The sequence below is a fragment of the Akebia trifoliata genome, chromosome 12 (genome assembly GCF_017979445.1).
Source record: "Akebia trifoliata isolate Shusen 1 chromosome 12, ASM1797944v1, whole genome shotgun sequence".
NCBI classification, from domain to species: Eukaryota; Viridiplantae; Streptophyta; class Magnoliopsida; order Ranunculales; family Lardizabalaceae; genus Akebia; species Akebia trifoliata.
This window is the reverse complement of record NC_141386.1, coordinates 32724562-32747812: the sequence shown is the minus strand read 5'-3', so window position 1 is coordinate 32747812 and position 23251 is coordinate 32724562. Positions and strand designations below refer to the sequence as shown.

The following is a 23251-nucleotide window of genomic DNA, read 5'->3' as shown; positions in this document are numbered from 1 at the left end:
ACCATAACAAATTAATTTATTTGTAATTATGACAAGATTTGATGTATCTCAATTTTCTTGTACTTCATTTACAATTATGAAAAGATTCAGGGGATTAATTAGATACAATCAATAGCACGTGAGCGTTACATTGACAGGGTAAATGGTATTTTCACTACCCATGGGGTGTGGAATTTGGGGGGAAAATTTATATAAAGAGATCAGAAGCCAATGTGGTGTTTCATCCAGAAAATCCTTCTTTTATATTATACATAATTCAATTACATGATCTCCCTAAATTATTGGAATAAGGCTTGGATGACTATGGTGGAGCTCAATTTGATGTTCTCCAAGCCAAACTTAAGGTCAATGGTCTGATCCCAATTTATTTGCAACCATGATCAGCAGGTAATATTCATTCAATTCTATTTGTTTTTCCTTCGTTTTATTCGAATTTTTTAATCTCAGATCTTTTTTTTTTATTTGATTGATAAGCTAGGGTTAAAGGGCCCCTCCCTCTACAAGATCTCAATGATAATAATTACAAAATAGATCTTCTATCATTATTTTCGAGATCTCTTGACGAACACAAGATGTATCCCCAGCTACAAAGAAACCCTCACCCAACGCTCCAAGATTTTCTACATGATCCCTCTATTAGCTTCAAACCACTAGAATTCGAACCCACAAGATAAAAAGGAATTTTGCAACAACTGAATATCCCTAGTGGTTTCCATATATCTCCGAGCTCCATCGATCTCATTGTTAATGCTCTTAATAGAGTATAGAGAATCAAAACACTAAATCATTTGCCCAAGCTCCTTTCGATTATCAATTTTCAGAGCATCTAAGATTGCATTAAGCTCAATCGATGTGATATCCATCTCGTATGTACTCACCCAACCTGAAAATACAAAATCTCCATGGAAGTTTCTAGCGATTAGCCCTAACCCTCCTTTATTAGAAAATAACGAACCATCCATGTTAATTTTCAGAACGCCTTCATCTGAACATTTTCAAAAGAAATGTTTCACAACAGGTTTTCTAGAGATGCAATTGTTGTAGGGTTCACAATTAATATTATTTATTGGATTTTGTTGGGAGAAAGATTTGAACGCAAGACCTTATTTTCTCTTGAGTGTGGTTGGTGTAGGGTTTTTCTATTTTAGATGAAATCTTAGTTAAAAGAATATTTTCCTTATTTGTGATAGTTGAGAAGTCAAAGATTCTTCTTTTTTCTTTCTGTTTAGTGTTTTTGAGATAACTCTCTGAATATTTAGTCCCACATCGGGTAAATATAAGACTTATGCTTAACTTATAAATGTTCTTACTTTACTACTTGCTTGAGTGTAAAAGAAAAAGAAATTGGGCTTCGCGCGCACATGGGGGCCCAGGGCACCATGGGACTGCATCCATTGTGTTTGGGACCAACCCATAGTGCACATGCGATACGCGCCCTCTTTTGCTCAAATTCGTTAGATCCTTTTTTGCTTAAAAATCTCATCTCAACTCTTGATCTAACCATTACAATTAATCTCTGTGATCATTTGGATTCCCCAACATTTTAGAAACGGTCCTGGTACGCAGTTGACCTGGAAAAGGCACAGAGCCATAGTTCGTTTTCATCGGGTACACAGGAAAGATGTGTGGTTCTAAGCCCTTGCCACGTCAGCCGTGTACACTACCGTGTGCCAAGATTTGATCCTTCTGATAATTACATGGACTCATCTAATCATTTTTATTTTCCAGCCTTCCAGAAATTTTGGAATAATTTGCAGAAGGTTTACATGGCTCCTCAGCCTCGTCATCACTCACAAGTATAATATTACCATCTGCCGGTGATATATAGACTTGGTCGATCACTGCAAAAAGTTTTTTCTAGTAGAAGTTACTTGTGGGATCTCATTGTATGACCTATCTTCTTGAGAGAGGGGGCCTAATGGAGTGCTTGACACGTTGAATGTGAAACTGGCACCTTTCTATCCTGACCTGAGAGCTATGATCTTTTTCTTCTTTTTCAAGTGAAGACCTATCTTTTGAAGCCAACACAACTTCAGGTGGTTTCTCCTTTGATAATGAAGCGATATCTCTTACGCTATGAGTTGAATTGAACATATTTGGTGTTACGAGTCCCTTTGCTTTCTGTTCGTTCAATGATGGTATTTGAACCATAGGTGACTCAATTTCAGGACTCCAAGCATTGGTGTTGGAGGTTATTGCATTGAGGGACCCATGCTCTTTTTGCTTCACACCCGAGGAGTGTAATGGTTTACCAATGAGATGGCTAAAGAAAGTCACCTGGACCACATTAATGCTAGTAGTGGCTACTGCATCTCGTAAATCGTGTTCTTTTTCTTTTCCAGCTTCGAAGGAATGAGATTGTTTCCTAATGGGTCTTGGTACTTGCAAGCTGTCTTTTAAGGCATAGGAACTTCAAGATCTAGTTTTGCCCATCTGTAGATTGCACTTAATTTCCCTACCAAAGCGTCGACAAGGATATTTAATTCACTGATTTCATAGCAGAAGAGGAAAGTTTTGGAACTCCAAGCACATGAGCACAGCTGATTTGCATGATTAAGGCAAACAAATCTATCGACAAAGCCTTATCCCAAAGATTTTTGGTTGGCTAAATAAATCTGATTCCTCCATTCTACCTTGTCCAAAAGCCAAGTCTTTTGTTATTGACAATGAATTTAATATTTGCTTTATCTATCTTTGTCTATGTTCTTTTTTTTTTTAATATAAGTAAAATTATATTATAATAAATTTTGGGTCTTCCTCTTGTCGTGATAAGTTATTGTTGGAATCTCCATCTTGTGATGACATTTTTTACTTGATTTAAGATGACTGATTTTGGGGGATTTTGGGGAGAAAAAATCAACATAATCTTTGAGAATGTTAAAAAACTTACGAAAATTTGGGATAGAAATCTAGGGTTTTTGACAGAGGATCAAGATTAGATTGAAAATGATGGATTGGAGATAAGATTGAATAGACTAAAATTTATCAATTTCTTTCTTTCGGGAAGGCATAGGCACTTTTCGGATAGTTGGTTTAGGTCAAAGAAGAAATCTTTCCTTCCGCAGTAGCTGCCGAATCTTCTACAGATACATGGACAACTGTGTGGACCAATGGACTAACCAACCTTGATCGTTACAAAGGACGATGTTACCACGTTGAGCTTATTGTTGGAGACGAGAACCATTTTTTTTTTAACTGGAGAGGAGAAGCAATATATTTGTTATATTGCAATGGTTGAAGAGTTTGATAATAACTCATTTTGAAAATGGGGTGGGTGGGGGAGGATATCTCAAATATTCATCAAAACGTGGAGAGGTATATGCAAAATGTTTTTCACCTCTGCTCAAACAAGGCCCCCAATTTTTTTTAAGTTTTTCACCCCATTTTTTTTCCTTTGTGGAAATTCGAAATTCCACTATGCTTGGACAATGAAGTTTAGGATAAAGGGGGTGAAAAGAAGAAAGACAATAAAATTGAGAGGGGTGAAGAGAAAATGTAACTCCAGCCAAAAAGGGCATTTATCTGCAATAAAATTGTAGCTCACTAGGACCTAAAGTTGTGTTTTATTATATAGATATAGATATATAAACATAATTTTGTTTTATCTTATACACAAAATGCAATAAATTATGCTTGGTAGACAACATCATGTGCCTTTGATTTTGTTAGGTCACCAAAATGGGGAAAACCTAGGTAATTGACAACCCAAACAGCTAGTAACTAGAGCTTAATGAAAAATTTTACATGTACTATTGATATGTGCCTACAATTTTCCTAGGGCTGACAATGATCCATATTCCACTTCGTTGTAAACTTCGCCAAAACAGTCACTAGGATTCACCAACGTGTATAGGTCGAATCTCGAGTCTTCCGCCACTCAGTCACCAGCCTGGTTTTGCAGACAAAAAGCTTTATTTGCCATTATGGCTAGGTTCAAGGTATTATTGGTCGGTACAACGGAAAATGCATGAACGTTACATAAAAGGGGGTAAAAAGGTATTTTCACTATCTACAGGGCGGAGAAATTAAGGGGGGAAAGGTTATATAAATAGATCACAAGCCCATGTAGTATTTTCATCCAACGTTTTTTTTTATGGTCGATAGCTCAATTAGATAATCTTCATTGAGATGAGCTCCCAAAATCGTTGTAATAAGGCTTTGACGATTATGGTGGAGCTCAATTTCATGACCTCCACTCAAAACTTAAGGTCAATGGCCCGATCCCAACTTATTTGCAACCATGATCAACAGGTAGTATTCATTTAATTGAATTTTTCTTCTTTTTATTGGATTTTTTTAATCTCATGCATGACATAATTTATTCCTAAATAAATACATTATTTTTTAATAAAAGAGAAATGGAGATGCAAGAAGAGGAAAAATAAGAAAGAAAAAAAAAAAGGATCAATTCTGCCTAAGCATTTCTTTTCCTTATTTCCTTCAGTTTTTTTTTTTTTTTTTTTTAAATCCAAATTAGATTTTGATAACCCCCAACACACACACAAACATTGGGTAATCTGTGGGATAAATCCCTGAGTGTGGACCCTAGGGGGTGATTCGAACTCAAGACCTCCACTTCCTGAGGCGTGGTCTTTGAAATCTCACTAGTCCTTTGGTTCGAGATTTATAGGATCATGAAATACTTACTGACGAATACAAAATCCAATGCATATCCCTAACATAAATTTCCATAGTTGGATTTTGAGTTTATGCAATCAGGATTTCGTGTTTCCTTATGATTTCTATTTCATGAATCTAAGGATCCCAATCCATTCAGAAAAGTAAAAGTAAAACCAGTTTTAGGACAAGATCACAGAGTTACCGAACAGGGCATAAACAGTTAGAGAGGAAAAGAATTATTGTTTTTAGCATAAATAAGGGTTGTAATTAAACCACAATTTTTTTTGGTGGTAGGTTATGGTTGTTTTGTGGTCTGAAGAGGGCCCAAAATCTATGTTGATTTTGGTGCAAGAACATGCATTGCCTCGTGGTGCCTGGTAAGTCCTATGAACTTTGTTTGATTGGTCTTAGTTACTTGTTTTAAATTGGTTTTATGAAATTATGGAAAGTAATTGAGTCTGCAACTTGCATGCAAGGCACACCTTACCTATTATTAGAGTATTATGTAGGATGCAACATAATAAGGTGTGTTGCGCTACACCGTATCATTTAAATTAGATTTGAATATTAATTTAAAAGATTGATTTAGATTAGGATGATGAATAGGGATAAATTACTTTTTAGATTTGGAATGATTCATTATTATCTTATAAACCTACGAGGGCTCATTGTAATTTATCTTAGAGAAATAAATCAGTTTCCAATCTTCTTTAATGGGGGCTATAAATGGATTTAGTCATGATTAGATCAGGGTTGATCAGACCATGAATCTACCCAACAAGGGTTGGATTAGGTTTTCTATAGGAGAACATATTTCCTTAACTATTTTTCTTTGGTGGATGGTAAATTGTTGTGAATTACAAATTTTTCCATATTACTTTTACCTTAAATCAAATTTAGTGTATCTTGAGGTGAAAAGTAATTTTTGACCACCCCTTTCGAGAATTCGTAGGACTTTCAAGCCAGATCCTAAAATTAATTAGGGCATAAAATGGGTTGTATGTTATCCGCTGATCCAAATTTTAATTTATCTGGTTTGGGTCCTTGGAGTGTATTCAAATTTAAAAATGGATCGAATGTGGGTTGATGTCCCTTGATTCGAGTTGAATTTGGGTCGGATACGGATTCATCCTATATCCGAATAATATATTGTTTTGAAAATTATATTTTTATGTTCTTTCAAGATATCATGCTTCTACTACTTTAACATAACATGAATTTTTATCAAATAAATGAATTATAACAGTAAAAGAAAATAGTATAGCCAGTAAACAAGAAATATAACAAAAAAAGTTCAACGATATGAAATTATCTGACCTGACTTACCTGGATCAAGTAATTTGGTCGGGTCAGAACCGAGTCCTAATTTAGTGACAGCCAAATGGGTCGGATGCAATTTTAGCTAATAGGATCCGAGTCTGATTCAAATATAGACTTCAAATCAACCAGTTTTAAGCCCTAGCAAAAATGGTCTGATTCGTAAAGTGGAAAGCGGAATAATGTAAAAGTCCATGACCATGAACGGTAAAAAAAAAATATTTAGCAGTTGTTGAAATTACCATATTGACCATTTAATCATATTTATGTCAGGATGAGTTCTCCTCTGACGCAACCTCCCAACACAAATCGATGAAAGCTCTTTAGGTAAAATCCAGGTTTCTAGACTCGGCTCATTTTGATTGAATTTGAGTATAGTAACAAAGTTCAGATTCTGTAATTAGTCGGTTGGGATTCAATTCGACTAAGTTACATAAATTCCAAAAGAGAAAACTTTGAAAAATATACAAATGATGTTTTTTTTATTTCTTACCAAAACCTATCATCTTCAACCTCTTTAAAGTTTAAAACTGTTTTCGAGATTTTAAGATGGAAGAAAATAAATTTTTTAGGGAAAAGAGTAAAATTATTTTCACATTCAACATTTAATTGATGAATTACTAATTAATATGTTTGTGGATTTGCTTATTTCTAATTCAGAAAATTTTGGAATTTTTGAAAAATTTGGGATCATGAATTTGAGTAGATTAAGTACCCAAACTTGTTTAAACCAATTGTTGATACAGATTAAAAACGCAATTGAGTTATATGGGTGATGTTTAATGTTCCTTTTTTAAAATAATAAAAATATTTTGACATATTTACTAAATTTAATATACGTTGATTTGATTTCTTCAAAACATTATGATGACTTATCATGGTGATGTAAGGGTGTCATATTTATTAATTGGAAAATGCTGCAATGACAAAAAAAAATTTACTGCAATTCTCACAAATCTGACATGCCCTAGGCCGTCAAATTTCATAAAATTCGACGGACGCAAAGAGGTTGAATTGGCGTCGAATTTTTCATTGTCAAATTTTTATTTTTGATGGGCTGAAACTGTCAAATTAATGAAGTATGAGAGAAATTCGACAACTCTAAACCATCAAATCTGGTAACATTCAGAATTGTGACCATCCTAGACCGTCAAAATTCAATTTCTAAAATCCGTAGGCCTTGGCTCGTCAATTTTTTTTGTCGAATTTTCTAGTTTTCATGTAGTGAATTCTTATTAATATTGATTTCGGTTCTCAAATTAATGGAATGATGATCGAAATTGTCAAAAACTTACTCCTTAAAAGATTTCAATTCCCGATTCCTATTCTCAATCGTTTCAGTTCCAGGAGACCCAACTCTAATCAGTTCCAATAAGAAGGATTCCAAATTGGGGTTTTGGAATCTGATGTTTTGGACTCTGATGTGAGCTTTCAAGCCTTACAACATTAGTTAAATCACCCCACCCTGAAACATATGAAGTTGCCAATGTTGTTTGTCAATCTCACTAATCTCTAACATATGAAGTTGATGAAGAACAAGCGGAGCTGAATGAAAATGAAGGGATCCAATTTTGATAGAGTATATAGAAAATAGAGAGTAATAGTAAGTAGAAACAAATCATAATAGAGGGAAAAAATTTAATATAATCCAATCATATTCCATCATAATCATCAAAGAAAACATTTGGTATATTATAGTGCCGTTTTCCCACTAATGGAATACCACATAGCAATATAAAAAATTTAAATTATTAAACTTCCTTAATTATAAAATGGATTTTAGGACTAAAAAATTAAAAACATGCCCAATAAAAGATTGGAGTTACTTTGTAATAGAGATAAGTTCTATGCATTATATTAATGTGCATGAGATACATGATATCAATGCTATTTATACCAATTAGGTTCAATTAGGCATGTTAAAATATTAGATTGATTGAGTGTCCTTCTACATTGGTGGATGTTTTAATCTATATAAACCCAATGACGAAATGTAGTCATCATCCAAGAATTCTCAATAAAATCCAGATTTCTTCACTTTGCACTTATCATTCTAACAATCTAGTAATCTTTTGGCAGGTAAGATATCATTTTTCTAATTTATTTGTGAGTAACGATCCAGAACGTTGTCCCATTCTTATAACAATGTTAGGTGTCTATGTCGCACAATTTTATTAGTGTCCAAACACATCGGGCTGTGTGCACGGCTTGGTTAAGAGACCTAGGTGTTTCAAACCCCAACAAAAATGTGTCATGTAGACACCTTACCATTATTATAGTAATGGGACACCGTATTGGATCCCTAGTCTTTATTTTTTCTCACCAAAGAAAGATATAACAAGAATTGCTTCTTGTCAATGCAGTGGCTCAACTTTTGGGGAGGATTCTCATTTTCGATGCCAAGTCCCTTGTGGCAAAATGTCACGACAACATAGCCTTATCCCAAATATTTCTAGTTGTCTAAACAAATCTTGTTCTTCCCTTCTACCTTGTCCAAAGTCAAGTCTTGTGTTATTGCCAGTGAATTTACATTTGTTTTCTCTCTTTTTTTCTATGTATATATATGTTCTTTTGGATACCCTTTTTTTTCTAATAGAGTAAAATTATATTATAATAAAGTTTGGATCATCGTCTTGTCGTGATATGTTATTGTTAGACATCTCCATCTTCTGATAACATTGTTGGCTTGATTGAAGAAAGCTGATTTTGGTAAGAAAAATCAACATAATTTTTTACGAAATAGAAAACATGAGAATTTCCCTATGAAGACTCACTTTCGCTATGTCTCCAGTGGGTTCCAACCAATGCCTATGAGTCGCCGACTCATTCTTCAACAGGCACGCAGTTAGAGCCCAACTAGTATCCTCCCACTGCTGGGGGTCTTACGATTTCATGTTCTATTTCACTCCCTGAAATAGAATTTTGAATTGAAAAATAGGATTTTTGACAAAGGTTCAAGATCAGATTGAAAGTGATGGATTGGAAATACGATTGAATAGATTAAAATTAATGTATCGCATGGATTGGAGAAACATGGAGGGGTCTGTCTAAATCATCCTATTTGTTTATTTTCATGAATAGGCTTTTAGGGTTATCATGGAAACATAATGTTTTTCACCTCCATTCATTTTTTAAGATTTATCATAAACTGAAATTTGACATCAAGAAGTACATTTTTTGAAATCCCTATTTATTAATATTTATCATATAATAAATTTGATCAGATACATTATTTTTCATCGAGATACAAGTAAAAAAGCATCTATGGTTCTATGTGCATCCCCACATCAGGAAAGTGCGAGATGTTGTCTATCTTGAGGTCACTCCAGCACAAATTTTCCAAACTAAATCATCTGTTTCAATTTCAACCTTCTATCTTTGATCATATATAAGCTCAATGGTTTTGAGGTTGCATCTGATCATACAAAGAGATCAGATAGAAAGTCAAGATCATCTTTAAATCTATGGATTAGATCAATGATCATGATTACCTCTCAATTAGACTATGAATCAATCCAGTTCGCATCCCAATAATAGTCATGATCATTTGTCAATACTTTGACTCTTTCAAAGGACACTATATCATCATACATCAAACTTTGATCAATCAATTGTTGAAAAATGCATTACAAAAGAGTTGAACCCATTCTCTTTTCTAGCAAAAGAGAGACTTCAAATAATCTTTTAACGAAATTGGCTTCTACTAAAATAATATATATTAATAAAAACTAGTAGGTGGCACATGCAAATGCACATGTACTAATTTTTCCATATTTTAAATAAAATGTCTAATTTTATATTATTTTAAAATATTTGATAAATTTGGGAGTCCAACTCAAAATCAATAGACAACGAGTGGTGAGGTCCCCCGTATGTGTAGGCCAAACTAAGTCAAAGCACGTGCAGATATGAATTAGGTGATGTGGAGGAGAGCAAGGCCCCCTCTAACACCGTGATAAATTTTGGGGTCCAAGTCAAAACCAATTTGCAATGAGTAGAGAGTACCAGGAACTTACAAGGAGAGATACAAGGCAATAAGTGTCCAATGTGGGACTAAACTCAACAATATTAACTATAATGTGATTTTGTAAAAGACATCAAAAAAATATTTTCGTTATTTTAGAATGTTAAAAACTAATGTGTTTATGTTGATAGTTGATTAGAGCTTAGAAAGTCATCTTTTACATTGATATTTCCATCACTTAGTGTCTCCGATTTTAGACTGGTTAAAATTATCTTTAGAAGAAATTGTTTTGAGACTCTTTTCTCCTTTCTTGTTTTAAGTCAGAAATATTAATCAACTTTGTCTCTGTGCATCGGCCCCTTACTTGCCAAAGGTTTTTTTAGTATTTTATGTGTTGTTTTTATTTGAATAATCTATGATGAACAATGTTGTAGGTGTAATTTTATGTCTTGAGAAAAATGACCTTGATATGAAGGTTAAATATAAATGTAAAGGCGCACATTTTTTATCTTTGAAATTTCAGTGCAACAAACACCTATTTCGATCTTTTCTCATGTGCCTTTGAATGGGGAAAGCCTAAGTAACTAGAAACCTAAATAACTGATAACTTGGGATAGATTTACATTGGGAGCACAGGCTCACACAAGATTTTTTTTTTAAATTTGCATGGTTCTTTTGATATTTTTTATATATTTTGAGTTCGCTACTATAAAATGACATATCATGACACTTGGGATAAAAAATAGATGACGATTTTTGACAAAACAATCATCTAAAGTCCAAATTAAACATGAAATTTGATGGAGAAATTAGCGAAACTTTAAGATGACAATTTTTTGATAAAACGTCTATCTTAAGTGTAGACTTCTGATGATGGTTTTTCAAAAAAAATGTCATCTATAGTATTTGTGGACTAGATGACGGCTTTTAAAAAAATCGTCATTTTTTATTAGCGACTTAAGATGACAGATATTGGGGGAAAAAAATTAGAAATTGTCGTCTTTTTGCTGTAATTTCTCCTTTTTTTTTCCCCCACATAAGATGACAGTTTCTTGAAAATTTGTCATCTAAAGTGTAGACTTTTAGATGAATGGTTCTCAAAACACCTTCATCTATTCTGTTATTATTTTTTTAACCTAATAAAGCATGGCCTCTCATTCACTGTGATACATTCTCTTCTTTCCCTCTCTACAAGAAGAACCTTAGCTAGCTACTTGATCTTCCCCTCTCAAAGTCAAACCTAAATCCATCTCGCCCCTCTAAAAATCGAGCCCAAATTCGATCACTTTCACACAGTTCTTTTTCACCTTCGCCCGTCACATCTTCATCTTCCCCTTCCCCTCTATTTGATCTCTCATGGATCACACCACACCCCTCTTCGCCATCAATAGGTAAGCACTCTAAGGGCGATTAATTATTTCTATTTTACTTTTTTAATTTTTGTTAAAGTTTCTTATTATTTTCCCCAATCTATGTGAGCAGCATATTCTGGATTAAAAGTGGATTTACACTTTTCTAGGGTTTTTATATGAACCGGTTTGGGATTCAAAGTTGCGTGGGGAGAAGCTCAATCTTCGATTTCTTGATATTGCACAGAGGTGAATATCTCTCTCTCTCTCTCTCTCTCTCTCTCTCTCTCTCTCTCACACGCATGCAAGAAACCGTAGACTTGAAATGTGTTGCCTTTGATCGATCCTTAGTGAAATGAGTTTTTTTTTTTTTTTATCATTTCAGTGTTTTTTTTTGTTTTTAATTAAAATCTTAGTAGTTGTGTGAACATGGGATTTTGCTTTATGGGGTTAGATTTAGGTGCTGATTGATTCAGCTTCTTAAAGATGTTGTCAGCTTCTGCTGTTAGAATCTGCTGTCTGAATCTGAAAAGCTGAAAAACTTGTTTGATAGAGCTTTTTAAAACTACTGTGCTGTTGACTAGAATCTGGTAATTACTGTTTGATACAGCTTCTAAAATCTGCTGTAGTAGGGTAAAATGACCAGAATGCCCTTAAGGTTGATAATACAACCAGAATGCATAAAAATTATCAGAATACCCCTATACATATATAATTACACTAAATATATATAAATATAATAAAATTATATAAAAAATTAAAAAAATAATTATTTTAATTTTAAAATGTTTATAATTCTAAAAAAAATATAAAAAATTTTATAATTCTATAGAAATTTCGGCAACATCTCCTCTTAAAAATAGACATATAAAATTTTCCTGATAAACAAAATACATGTATAATACACAATCCAACATAATGTACACATAATGCATCAAAAATTACTAAAATACCTCTATGAATATATAATTACAATAAATATAGATAAATATAATAAAATTGCTTAGCAAAAAAATAATAATAATAATAAAATTCTATTACCAACAAAACAACTCCATTGAAAGAACATATAAGGCTAAAAATATTACCAACAGTAATTTGAATTTAGGGAAGCGTATGGTACTCAGTAATCATACACAATAATAAAGATTCCAATAATAAATATTCATACACAATATAAGAGTTTTCACTAAGATAAATCAAACGGAACTTTGAAGCGAGCAGCCTGCTTCAAATTTTAAATGAACCCTCCTTCATTATAAGACACGTGGAGTTTTGAATTTATTTCATGACCCTACATTTTCACAAAAATTTGAAACATTTTCACAAAATTTTGAAACATTTCCTTGAAATGCCACATGTAATCTAATGGAAAGAGAGTTTCTTCAAAATTTTGAAACGGGATACCCGCAACAAACAGTTTTTTCCTTCAAGAACTAGTCCAATAGTCTAAACTTATTAAATTCAAAAGAAACAAGGTTTATCCTTATCGGGCATAGACATGCTTCTGAACCATATATATACAAGCAAGAATGAAAGTCAATTTTAGAATATTTTATAAGATAGGGTGTTTTGGATACACCTTACACATTTTAAAGAATATTTGAGATACACTTATTTTTTTAAAACTAATGATATGCCCTCCTTGAGTTCAAACTTCCATGATAGACTAATAGAAAATGACCTCAATTCTATCATGTCCAACTTATATTTGAATATTCTAAAATTACATTATCATATTCTTATATTGTTTCCTAGAGATAATATTTTTGAATTTTACTGATGTATATTGGTTAGAAAAATTTTACCAAATATTATCAATATTTGATTTAGGTTTCTAAAAAATGTCTAATTTCCTGTCTGTTCTCCAATTGGAGTTCCGATCTAACCAAAATCTCCTACGATTTACCTCTATAAAGATAATAACAATTAACTTATATTTCTCATCATTTCCTATCCAAAAAAATTATATTAAAGTGAAAATTATCCCCCGAAAATAAAAAAATATATAAACAAATCGACATCAAAATCCAGATTCATTGTAGATCTGGGTTAACAAATTGCCATCGAAAACCCAATTTTATAAAACCCTAAACTATATGAATCTATTGAAGTTGTGGGAACTAAAACCTGAGAAGATATGAATCTATTGTTCGTTTGGGGTTCAAATCTTGGTGAGTTGAGTTGGAGATCGATACTGTGATGGATATACAGGTAAAACCCATTCTCTAAATCAAAAACCCCAAACTAAAAATCGTATTCGATTTACAAAAAAATTGAAATTAAATTAATTTTCGATGTAGAGAGAGAGAGAGACCTGTAAGAGTTGATGCAGAGGTCGAACTCCTTGCAGATCTGTGCGAGATCTGCTGCGAGAGAGAGAGAGCTTTGCGAAGATCTGTGCGAGAGAGAGAGAGCTTTGCGAAGATCTGTGCGAGTTGGAGATTCAACAGCTGTGCGCAGCTGTGTTAGACGATTGAAGACCAAATGAAACAGAGATAGAGGTGTCCGAGAGCGAGAGAGAGGTTCGAAAGAGAGAGAAAGGTTTGAGAAGGCTGCTGTGTGTGCGAGAAAGAGGTTGAACAGAGGTTCAATAGCGCTTCTATCGTCGTGCTGTGAAGGCTGCTATGTGTGCAAGAAAGAGGTTGAAAGAGCTTCTGTCGTCGTGGTTGAACAGAGTTTCTGTCTTCGTCTATTCGATGGAGAAAATAGGGAGGGGTAGAAACGTCTTTTAGATGAACCGTTTATTTGGTATTTCAAACTCCCGCAAACGCAAAATAAAAAAGCTCCCTCAAGCCGCTTCTCTCATTTGCGTTCCAAACCGCAAAATTTTAACGCAAATTCAAAACGCAGCGGCTGGATGCGTTTGATTCAACTTCAAAACACGGCGTTTTGACGCAAACGCCGGTAAAATTTCGTTTAGAAGCGCAATCAATCGCCCCCTTAGATTCTTGAGAGATTTAGAGAAGGAACAAAACAGAACCATTTGATCTCTTTTGGTTTTGTTTGGAAATAGATCTTCTAAAATGGGGCAACTCCTTGCTAATGATGAGTTCATTGCGCTTAAAGTATCTTGAATACAAAATGTTACTCAAGAAATAACTTCTATACAATCTGATTAAGTATTTATAATTAATAAAATTACAAATTTAAGTGTTTGTATTAGATTTTTCTTTTTAAAAATTACTAGAATTCTCTAAAAAGTTTGATTTATTCGACCATCAATGAGGTTAGCACACAACGTAAAAACTGGAAAAATCGACAGAAAATTTTGACTGGCCAAGGGCCATGAATTTTAGAAACTGAATTTTGACAGTCGAGGGCCATCGAAATTTTTTATATTCCCAGATTCGATCGCTTAGAACAGTCAAATTTCTCTCATCTTTCATTAATTTGACAGTTTTGACCTATTGAAAAAAAAAAGTTGACATTGAAAAATTCAACACCAATTCGACCTCTTGATCCGTCGAATTTTATGAAAGTCAACGGCCTTGGGCCATCAAACTTGGGCTTTTTTCACATTGCGGCATGGGTTGAAGTTGCCGCCTGATTGTGTGATTGATTAGAATATAATTGTTGTTGATGGATTATTTCCCAATCTAATGCTTTCATAGTTTCACTACCTTATTTTTTTTAGCATTTCAATTTTACTCCAATACAACATTTGTGCAAATATTTTCAGTGGGATTTGCTTGAACACGTACATAGGTATTTCATTCTTATAAACTTATGATAATTATATCTATATTTGAATTTTTGTTATTTTGTTTGTATCTTTTTTTTTCCCCCCGTTGTATAGAAACCTGAAGAATGATCTGTCACAAGGTCCAAAGGTTAGCAAGGTAACTTATAATTTGGGTCTGATTGTCCCATTAAATGAGATGGTAAACTTCGAAAATCCATTTCTTTATTGATTGAACGATAATGCATTAGTTTGCTTATGGGTCTGGTTCTTAATCCTTGCTGCACAACTTCCATGTTTTTATCATTTTTAACTCATTCCTATCACATTGTAATTGTTAGATAAGTTGACCAAGTATCCCATTTCACTTATATTGTGTGTGATGACAAATAGGAGCAGAAAAATGGTATGTATATAAAACGATGTTACATTTTTATAAATCTGAGCAAATTATGATCTTAATAGTGAATGGGCGTGGATATGAATATTCACCTCATAATTCAAATATTTAGTTTATTGATTTAACTTGTCAACTTTGTAGGAAGGAACAAAAATGGTGGATTACAATGAAGGGATGTGTGCTTCATATTACATGACCCTCATGTTTCCTTTTCGTAGCTAACACACATGATTAATCTATTTGCTTAGTACACACCTTATAAATCCTTAAGGGGTAGTTAGGAAGATGTCACATTCAAAGTGTATTGTATTTGTATAAGTAGAGTGCTCTATGTTTGTACTTGTGAAGCTTGGGAAGCATAAAATTTTTCTGGAGTTTCATCAAGCCAACTGTTGATTGTTGTGCATAGTTTTTGTTTTGAAATTTTAATAAGGTGTTGCTACAATCCGCAATAGTTATACAATCAATTGTTTTAGCTTGACGTGGATGTTCTATGGGTTGCAGGTGAGCATGTGCACTTGAATATAGCTTATTGTGGATGCTCAAAGGTAGCATGTCCTCACTTTGAAAACACCACACATGAATCCTTCTATGAGGATCAATCCTGTAAAATTTTAAGTATATCTCCTATTAATATTTCATCTTTAGGTTGTAGATAAATGGGCATCGAAACCTTTGGAGAGGTTTGAGCTCATCTACTGGAGTGTAGGAGTTGCCACCATTCAATTAAGGTGTAAATAAACACCATAAAAAGTATTTTAAAATTCTGTTTTTTTTTTTTTTTTTTTTGGCTTATATTGACTCACATATTCAAAGGATAAGGGAAAATAATCTAGTTAAAAATCTAAAGTAAGGAGGTTTGATTGAGGAACAAAGAAGTTGTTTGGCACCTTGTCCCTCCCATCCTAAGATGATTACCAACATATGACCATAGGTTAAGATTAGAAAACTCTTTTTGAGTTTTGAAGATAAGGGAAATTATAGATAAAAGTTAAGAAAAATTAATTATAGTTTAATGTTGGAAAATGATCAAATTAAGACAATAAGCAAGCTAGAAACAAAAAAAAAAAAAATGTTTGTTATAATTTTTTTTTAACTTAGGATTTTGGTGGGAATCCAATTGGATTTCACCATCTTGAATCCCAGGGCTCTTTAGAGGGTTATGTACTCACTTGAGAGCATCTTATTATTGATTTAACCTTAAGGAGGTGTCCATGAGTTGGGCACCACCATGAAATGACTATGAATCGTATGCATGAGATGTATCATCTTTGGGACTGTTTTTTGTTTGCTTAAAGAGTTAGGTGTATATTTAGAAAAAATCCCCACCTTTGACCCTTAGCCATTTTAGAAAACAACATAGTTATATGTGTGCACATAATGTATGCATGTAATGGACTTAAAAAGAGAAGTTTACCTTCAATACTCTTTAACTCTTAAGCCATTAAGAAAGAAAATAAGAAAATCTCTACTTTAAAATTTTAAATTTGCAAGGAAAGTAAAGAACAAGTAATCTGGGAATTTAAAACTTGCTAAGAAAATAAAGAAAAAGTATCATAATACTCTTGAGAGCTTATTGAGGGTTTCTAAAAGGAGATTACCTCTAGGAGGTTTTACTCTCTATCTCAAAGTCTCAAACTAAAACAAACTAAAATCTACATTGCTAAAAACAAACTTGCCAAAATGTAAATAAGGGAATAAGTAGAAGATGGAAATTTAAAGGGAGATTACATAAGAACAATCTGAAAAATTATAACTACAACCCCACCTTGGTCTCTTCTTTTTCTTCTTTTTTGATTAGAGCTTCTTGAGTGCTTGGGAAGGGATTTGGACAGAGTTTTGATAGGTTAGAGGGCTTTGAGGAAAGACTTGGATAAAATTTTGATTACTTGAGCTTCTTATCCCTTTTTATTGGATTAGGATCCTATTTATAGGGTTTTTGGAGACCTTTAGGGATAAACTTGTCCTAAATCCTAGTGTTCCCAATATTTTCAACAAAACCTCTAGAGAAACTCCAGATTACCTTTCCTCTCCTTAGTTTTGATGGTTTTTCACTCACCTATAGGTTTCACCAATTATGATTATAAAGAGAATAAAATTGTAAAAGGTCATAGTTTCTAAAAAATTCTTTGAAGAGGGTAAAAGAGTCCTATATCATTAGTCTTGGGTCAAATCCTAAAGAACTAGGCTAGATGGCATGTAAATATGAATTTGGATTTTAGACATTAAGGTCATCTAAAATAGCTAACTCTCTAACAACCTAGGGTTAATCTAGTCTTTGCTCATAAGGTCTAAACAAATATATAGGTTTGGCAAATTTGTTACAAAACATGGAACTTGGTCAAATTACAAAAAACCTTCTAGGATTGAGGATAAGCTTGGAGGGCATAAGGGTAAACTACCTAATTTTGGTTCTAACAAAAAGGGATTAAGATAGTAATTACACTCATGTGGGGACCAATTTGAGCAGGGGGCTTTGTTGGAAGAATAGGAAAATTTACAAGAAATCAAAGTTATAGGATTATTGAAGAATTGAAAGGAAGGGTAAATGAGTAAAAATGATAGATTTTTTTCGAGAAAATTTGTTAAAAAAAGGGGTCTAAAGGATAATTATCCCTAACAAAATTCGAGCTCACATGGACTTGTAACTACCCAACAAAATTAGCCTTAGGTGAATCAAGACCTGAACAAAAATAAGTCTGGCCATGGGTCACCCTTGGAATAGGCAAAAATTACTCTTGGCCATGGGTCACCCTTGGTCAGGCAAAAAATAAGTTTGGCCAATGTTGAGGTGCGGCTAAGTTTAAGATTAAGCTTGGTCAAGGGTGGTGTACGATCAGACTTAATTTTAGAACTTGAAAAATAGCCTCCAGGCCTTGTGGCTACTTGAAACTTGGGTTTCTGAATCCTACTAAAATACACTTGGGTCAAGCCCTTTCTCGAAAAGTTTTTTGTGCTCTCAGGCTTGGCTTAGGCAAAAATGGGTTGCCTACTGGGGTCTTCTCAACATTGAATCTTTCAAATATTAGGTTTTGCATAACTTTGGGTGTTTGAAATTAATTTGTATTAAAGTTCTTAAAAAAATTACAAGCATTGAAAATTGGAATAATATTTGCAAGGTGAGTCAAATGTTACAATTTTTAGTTTTATTTAATAAAATAGTATAATTTAACAAAGCTATTATTGACACACCAAATTTGACTTAGAGCACCCAAAAATGTATGTAAATATTAAAATATTATTACATATTGTTGGTGGCACAACAACAAGCATAGGAAGGAGGAAAATAGTAAGCTTCATGTTGACAATATTTAAAAATAAAAGATTAGACAACGGTTATTTTAAGCACCATAATCTTAAATATTTAAATAAATCATAGTTTTAAAGGTTAGATGAAAGTTTTAATGAAAAATTGCCATCTTTTGTATATTCAACGACGATTTTTTAAACATTTATCATCTTTAATATTAAATATTTATATAAATCAAGGTTTTCAACATTAGATGACAGTTTATTGAAAAACTGTCATCGAATGTACAATAGATAACGGTTTTTTGAAACATTGTCATATTTTTTATATCTATTTTTTTGTCATCTTTTATAGATTAGATGACAATTTTTTAGAAAAACCGTCATTGTATGTGATTAAATCAATGTCAGGTAATTAAAAAATTGTCATCTTTCACATATAATGATGACAATTTCTAAGAAAATCCATCATCTTTTATATTAAGCTATGACGATGGTTTGTTTAAAAACCATCATCTTATCTTCAGGAAAAAATGTCGCCCTTAAACATGTTGATTTTTTTCTTTCAAAAAAAACCATCATTAAAGTCAAAAGATGACGGTTTTTAACAGTCATCTTATACCAATTAGTTAGTAGTTGCCCCACGTTTTCAATTTTTAGTCATTAATTTTAGATACCACATGTGTTTTCCTACAGATGACATACACATTTTGATCTTATTATCCCCTCCATCTTTCGATGAATATTTGAGACACCCCTTTACTTTTGATGATGTGCCCCCATCATTTTGAACGTCGGCTTAATCCCTTTGTAACAAACCCCAAAATTTTCTTTAAACAATTCTCATCTTCTAATTCAAAAGTTTCTTGTAAATGATCTAAATACATTGCATTCAACCTCTAACAAAAAAATCCTTGAATTTTCTCCTCAAAACCACGTATCTTCAAGCACTTCAACGTCTTTGGTCAACTATAATTTGACCTCCCCCCCCCCCCCCTCTCGGGAAAATCTTGGCTCCACATCTATTGTTAGCCAAAGCTTTATGAAGAAAACAACATGCATTGTTGATATGTGGCTACAATTTCCATAGGACTGACATCCATCCATCCATATTCCACTTCGTTGAGAACTCAATTAGAACAACCATTAGTATTTTTTTTAGAAACCAATGTATCTGGACCTTTTAGAGGATCTCACTAATCCTTAAGGCACGTGTATTCATCTCCCCCCATACAAAGCAAGTAATTTCTTGGATTAAATCCCCAAGGGTGGTCCCTAGGGGGTAATTCGAACTCAAGACCTCTGCTTCCTAAAGGTCTTGACCATCTCACCTACCCTTTGGGGTTAGTCATTAGGATTAGCCAACATGGATTGAATCAAATCTCGAGTTTTCTGCCTAGCTGTCACAAGTTTGGTTTTGCAAGCAAATAGATTCATTTGCAATTATGACGAGATTTGATATATCTCACAATTTGCATCGAACGGTCATGGCTATCTCATCAACCCTTTGGGGTTGGTCATTAGGATTGGCCAACATGGATTGAATCCAATCTTGAGTCTTTCGCCTATCTGTCACCAACTTGGTTTTGTAGGCAAATAAATTCATTTGCAATTATGACGAGATTTGATGTATCTCAAATTTTCCATCAAAGGGTCATGGCCATCTCGCCAACTCTTTGGGGTTAGTCATTAGGATTGGCCAACATTGATTGAATTGAATCTCGAGTCTTTCACTTAGCTGCCACCAACTTGGTTTTGTAGGCATATTAATTTATTTGCAATTATGACAAGATTTGATGTATCTCAATTTTCTTGTACTTTATTTACAATTATGAAAAGATTCAGGGGATTAATTAGATACAATCAATAGCACGTGAGCGTTACATTAACAGGGTAAATGGTATTTTCACTACCCATGGGGCGTGGAATTTAGGGGGAAAATTTATATAAAGAGATCAGAAGCCAATGTGGTGTTTCATCCAAAAAAGCCTTCTTTTATATGATACATATCTCAATTACATGATCTCCCTAAATCAGTGGAATAAGGCTTGGATGACTATGGTGGAGCTCAATTGGATGTTCTCCAAGCCAAACTTAAGGTCAATGGTCCGATCCCAATTTATTTGCAACCATGATCAGCAGGTAGTATTCATTCAATTCTATTTGTTTTTCCTTCGTTTTATTCGAATTTTTTAATCTCAAATGTTTTTTTTTATTTGATTGATAAGCTGGGGTTAAAGGGCCCCTCCCTCTACAAGATCTCAATGATAATAATTACAAAATAGATCTTCTATCATTATTTTCGAGATCTCTTGACGAACACAAGATGTATCCCCAGCTACAAAGAAACCCTCACCCAACGCTCAAAGCTTTTCTACATGCTCTATTAGCTTCAAACCACAAGAATTCGAACCCACAAGATAAAAAGGAATTTTGCAACAACTAAATTTCCCTAGTGGTTTCCATATATCCAAGCTCCTTCGATCCAAGCTCTTAATAGAGTATAGAGAATCAAAACAATAAATCATTTGCCCAAACTCCTTTCGATTAGCAATTTTCAGAGCATCTAAGATCGCATTACGCTCAATCGATATGATATCCACCCCGTATGTACTCACCCAACCTGAAAATACAAAATCTCCATGGAAGTTTCTAGCGATTAGCCCTAGCCCTCCTTTATTAGAAAATAACAAACCATCCTTGTTAATTTTTAGAATGCCTTCATCTAGACATTTTCAAAAGAAATGTTTCACAACAGGTTTTCTAGAGATGCAATTGTTGTAGGATTCATAGTTAATATTATTTATTGGATTTTGTTGGGGGAAAGATTTGAACTCAAGACCTTATTTTCTCTTGAGTGAGGTTGGTGTAGGGTTTTTCTATTTTAGATGAAATCTTAATTAAAAGAAAATTTTCCTTATTTGTGATAGTTGAGAAGTCAAAGATTTTCTTTTTTTTCTTTCTCTTGAGTATTGTTGAGATAACTCTCTAAATATTTAGTCCCACATCAAGTAAATATAAAACTTGTGCTCAACTTATAAATATTCTTACTTTCTTACTTGCTTCAGTATAAGACAAAAAGAAACTAGGCCTCGCGTGCACATGGGGGCCCAGGGCACATGGACTGCATCCATTGTGTTTGGGACCAACCCGTTGAAAACCCTTAGTGCGCATGCCCTCTTTTGCTCAAATTCGTTAGATCCTTTTTTGCTTAAAAATCTCATCTTAACCCTTGATCTAACCGTTAGAATCAATCTCTGTGATCATTTGGATTCCCCAACATTTTAGAAACGGTCCTGGTACGCAGCTGACGTGGAAAAGGCACAGAGCCATAGATCGTTTTCATCGGGTACACAGGAAAGATGTGTGGTTCTGTGCCCTTGCCACGTCAGCCGTGTACACTACCGTGTGCCAAGATTTGATCCTTCTGATAATTACATGGACTCATCTAATCATTTTTATTTTCCAGCTTCCAGAAATTTCAGAGTAATTTGCAGAAGGTTTAAATGGCTCCTCAACCTCGTCATCACTCACAAGTATAATATTACCATCTGCTGGTGATATATAGACTTGGTCGATCACCACAAAAAGTTTTTTCTAGTAGAAGTTACTTGTGGGATCTCGTTGTATGACCTATCTTCTTGAGAGAGGGGGCATAATGGAGTGCTTGACACAATTGAATGCGAAACTGGCACCTTTCTATCCTGACCTTAGAGCTATGATCTTTTTCTTCTTTTTCAAGTGAAGACCTATCTTTTGAAGCCAACACAACTTCAGGTGGTTTCTCCTTTGATAATGAAGCGATATCTCTTACGCTATGAGTTGAATTGAACATATTTGGTGTTACGAGTCCCTTTGCTTTCTGTTCGTTCAATGAAGGTATTTGAACCATAGGTGACTCAATTTCAGGAATCCAAGCATTGGTGTTGGAGGTTATAGCATCAAGGGACCCATGCTCTTTTTGCTTCACACCCGAGGAGTGTAATGGTTTACCAATGAGATGGCTAAAGGATGTCACTTGGATCACAGGTGCTTTGGCTTCTTGATATAATTTAGGAGGAATCCCATTAATGCTAGTAGAGGCTACTGCATCTCGTAAATCGTGTTCTTTTTCTTTTCCAGCTTCGAAGGAATGAGATTGTTTCCTAATGGGTCTTGGTACTTGCAAGCTGTCTTTTAAGGCATAGGAACTTCAAGATCTAGTTTTGCCCATCTGTAGATTGCACTTAATTTCCCTACCAAAGCGTCGACAAGGATATTTAATTCACTGATTTCATAGCAGAAGAGGAAAGTTTTGGAACTCCAAGCACATGAGCACAGCTGATTTGCATGATTAAGGCAAACAAATCTATCGACAAAGCCTTATCCCAAAGATTTTTGGTTGGCTAAATAAATCTGATTCCTCCATTCTACCTTGTCCAAAAGCCAAGTCTTTTGTTATTGACAATGAATTTAATATTTGCTTTATCTATCTTTGTCTATGTTCTTTTTTTTTTTTAATATAAGTAAAATTATATTATAATAAATTTTGGGTCTTCCTCTTGTCGTAATAAGTTATTGTTGGAATCTCCATCTTGTGATGACATTTTTTACTTGATTTAAGATGACTGATTTTGGGGGATTTTGGGGAGAAAAAATCAACATAATCTTTGAGAATGTTAAAAAACTTA

At 33.7% G+C, this 23251-nt stretch overlaps 1 long non-coding RNA gene across 6 annotated transcripts; it reads left to right on the top strand.

Annotated features, from left to right (window-relative positions):
• Positions 1-4062: 4062 nt before the first annotated feature.
• LOC147389626 (uncharacterized) lies at positions 4063-23113 on the top strand. 6 transcript variants are annotated; one of them, XR_015170573.1, is made up of 8 exons: positions 4063-4251; positions 4915-4997; positions 6211-6264; positions 8301-11292; positions 11421-11499; positions 15837-15950; positions 22051-22358; positions 22491-23110. It is a non-coding gene; the product is annotated as an uncharacterized LOC147389626 (long non-coding RNA). The 6 variants fall into 6 exon arrangements; XR_015170574.1 differs by having other exon boundaries at positions 11384-11499; positions 22051-23113; XR_015170576.1 differs by having other exon boundaries at positions 15837-15880; positions 22051-23112.
• Positions 23114-23251: the final 138 nt, after the last annotated feature.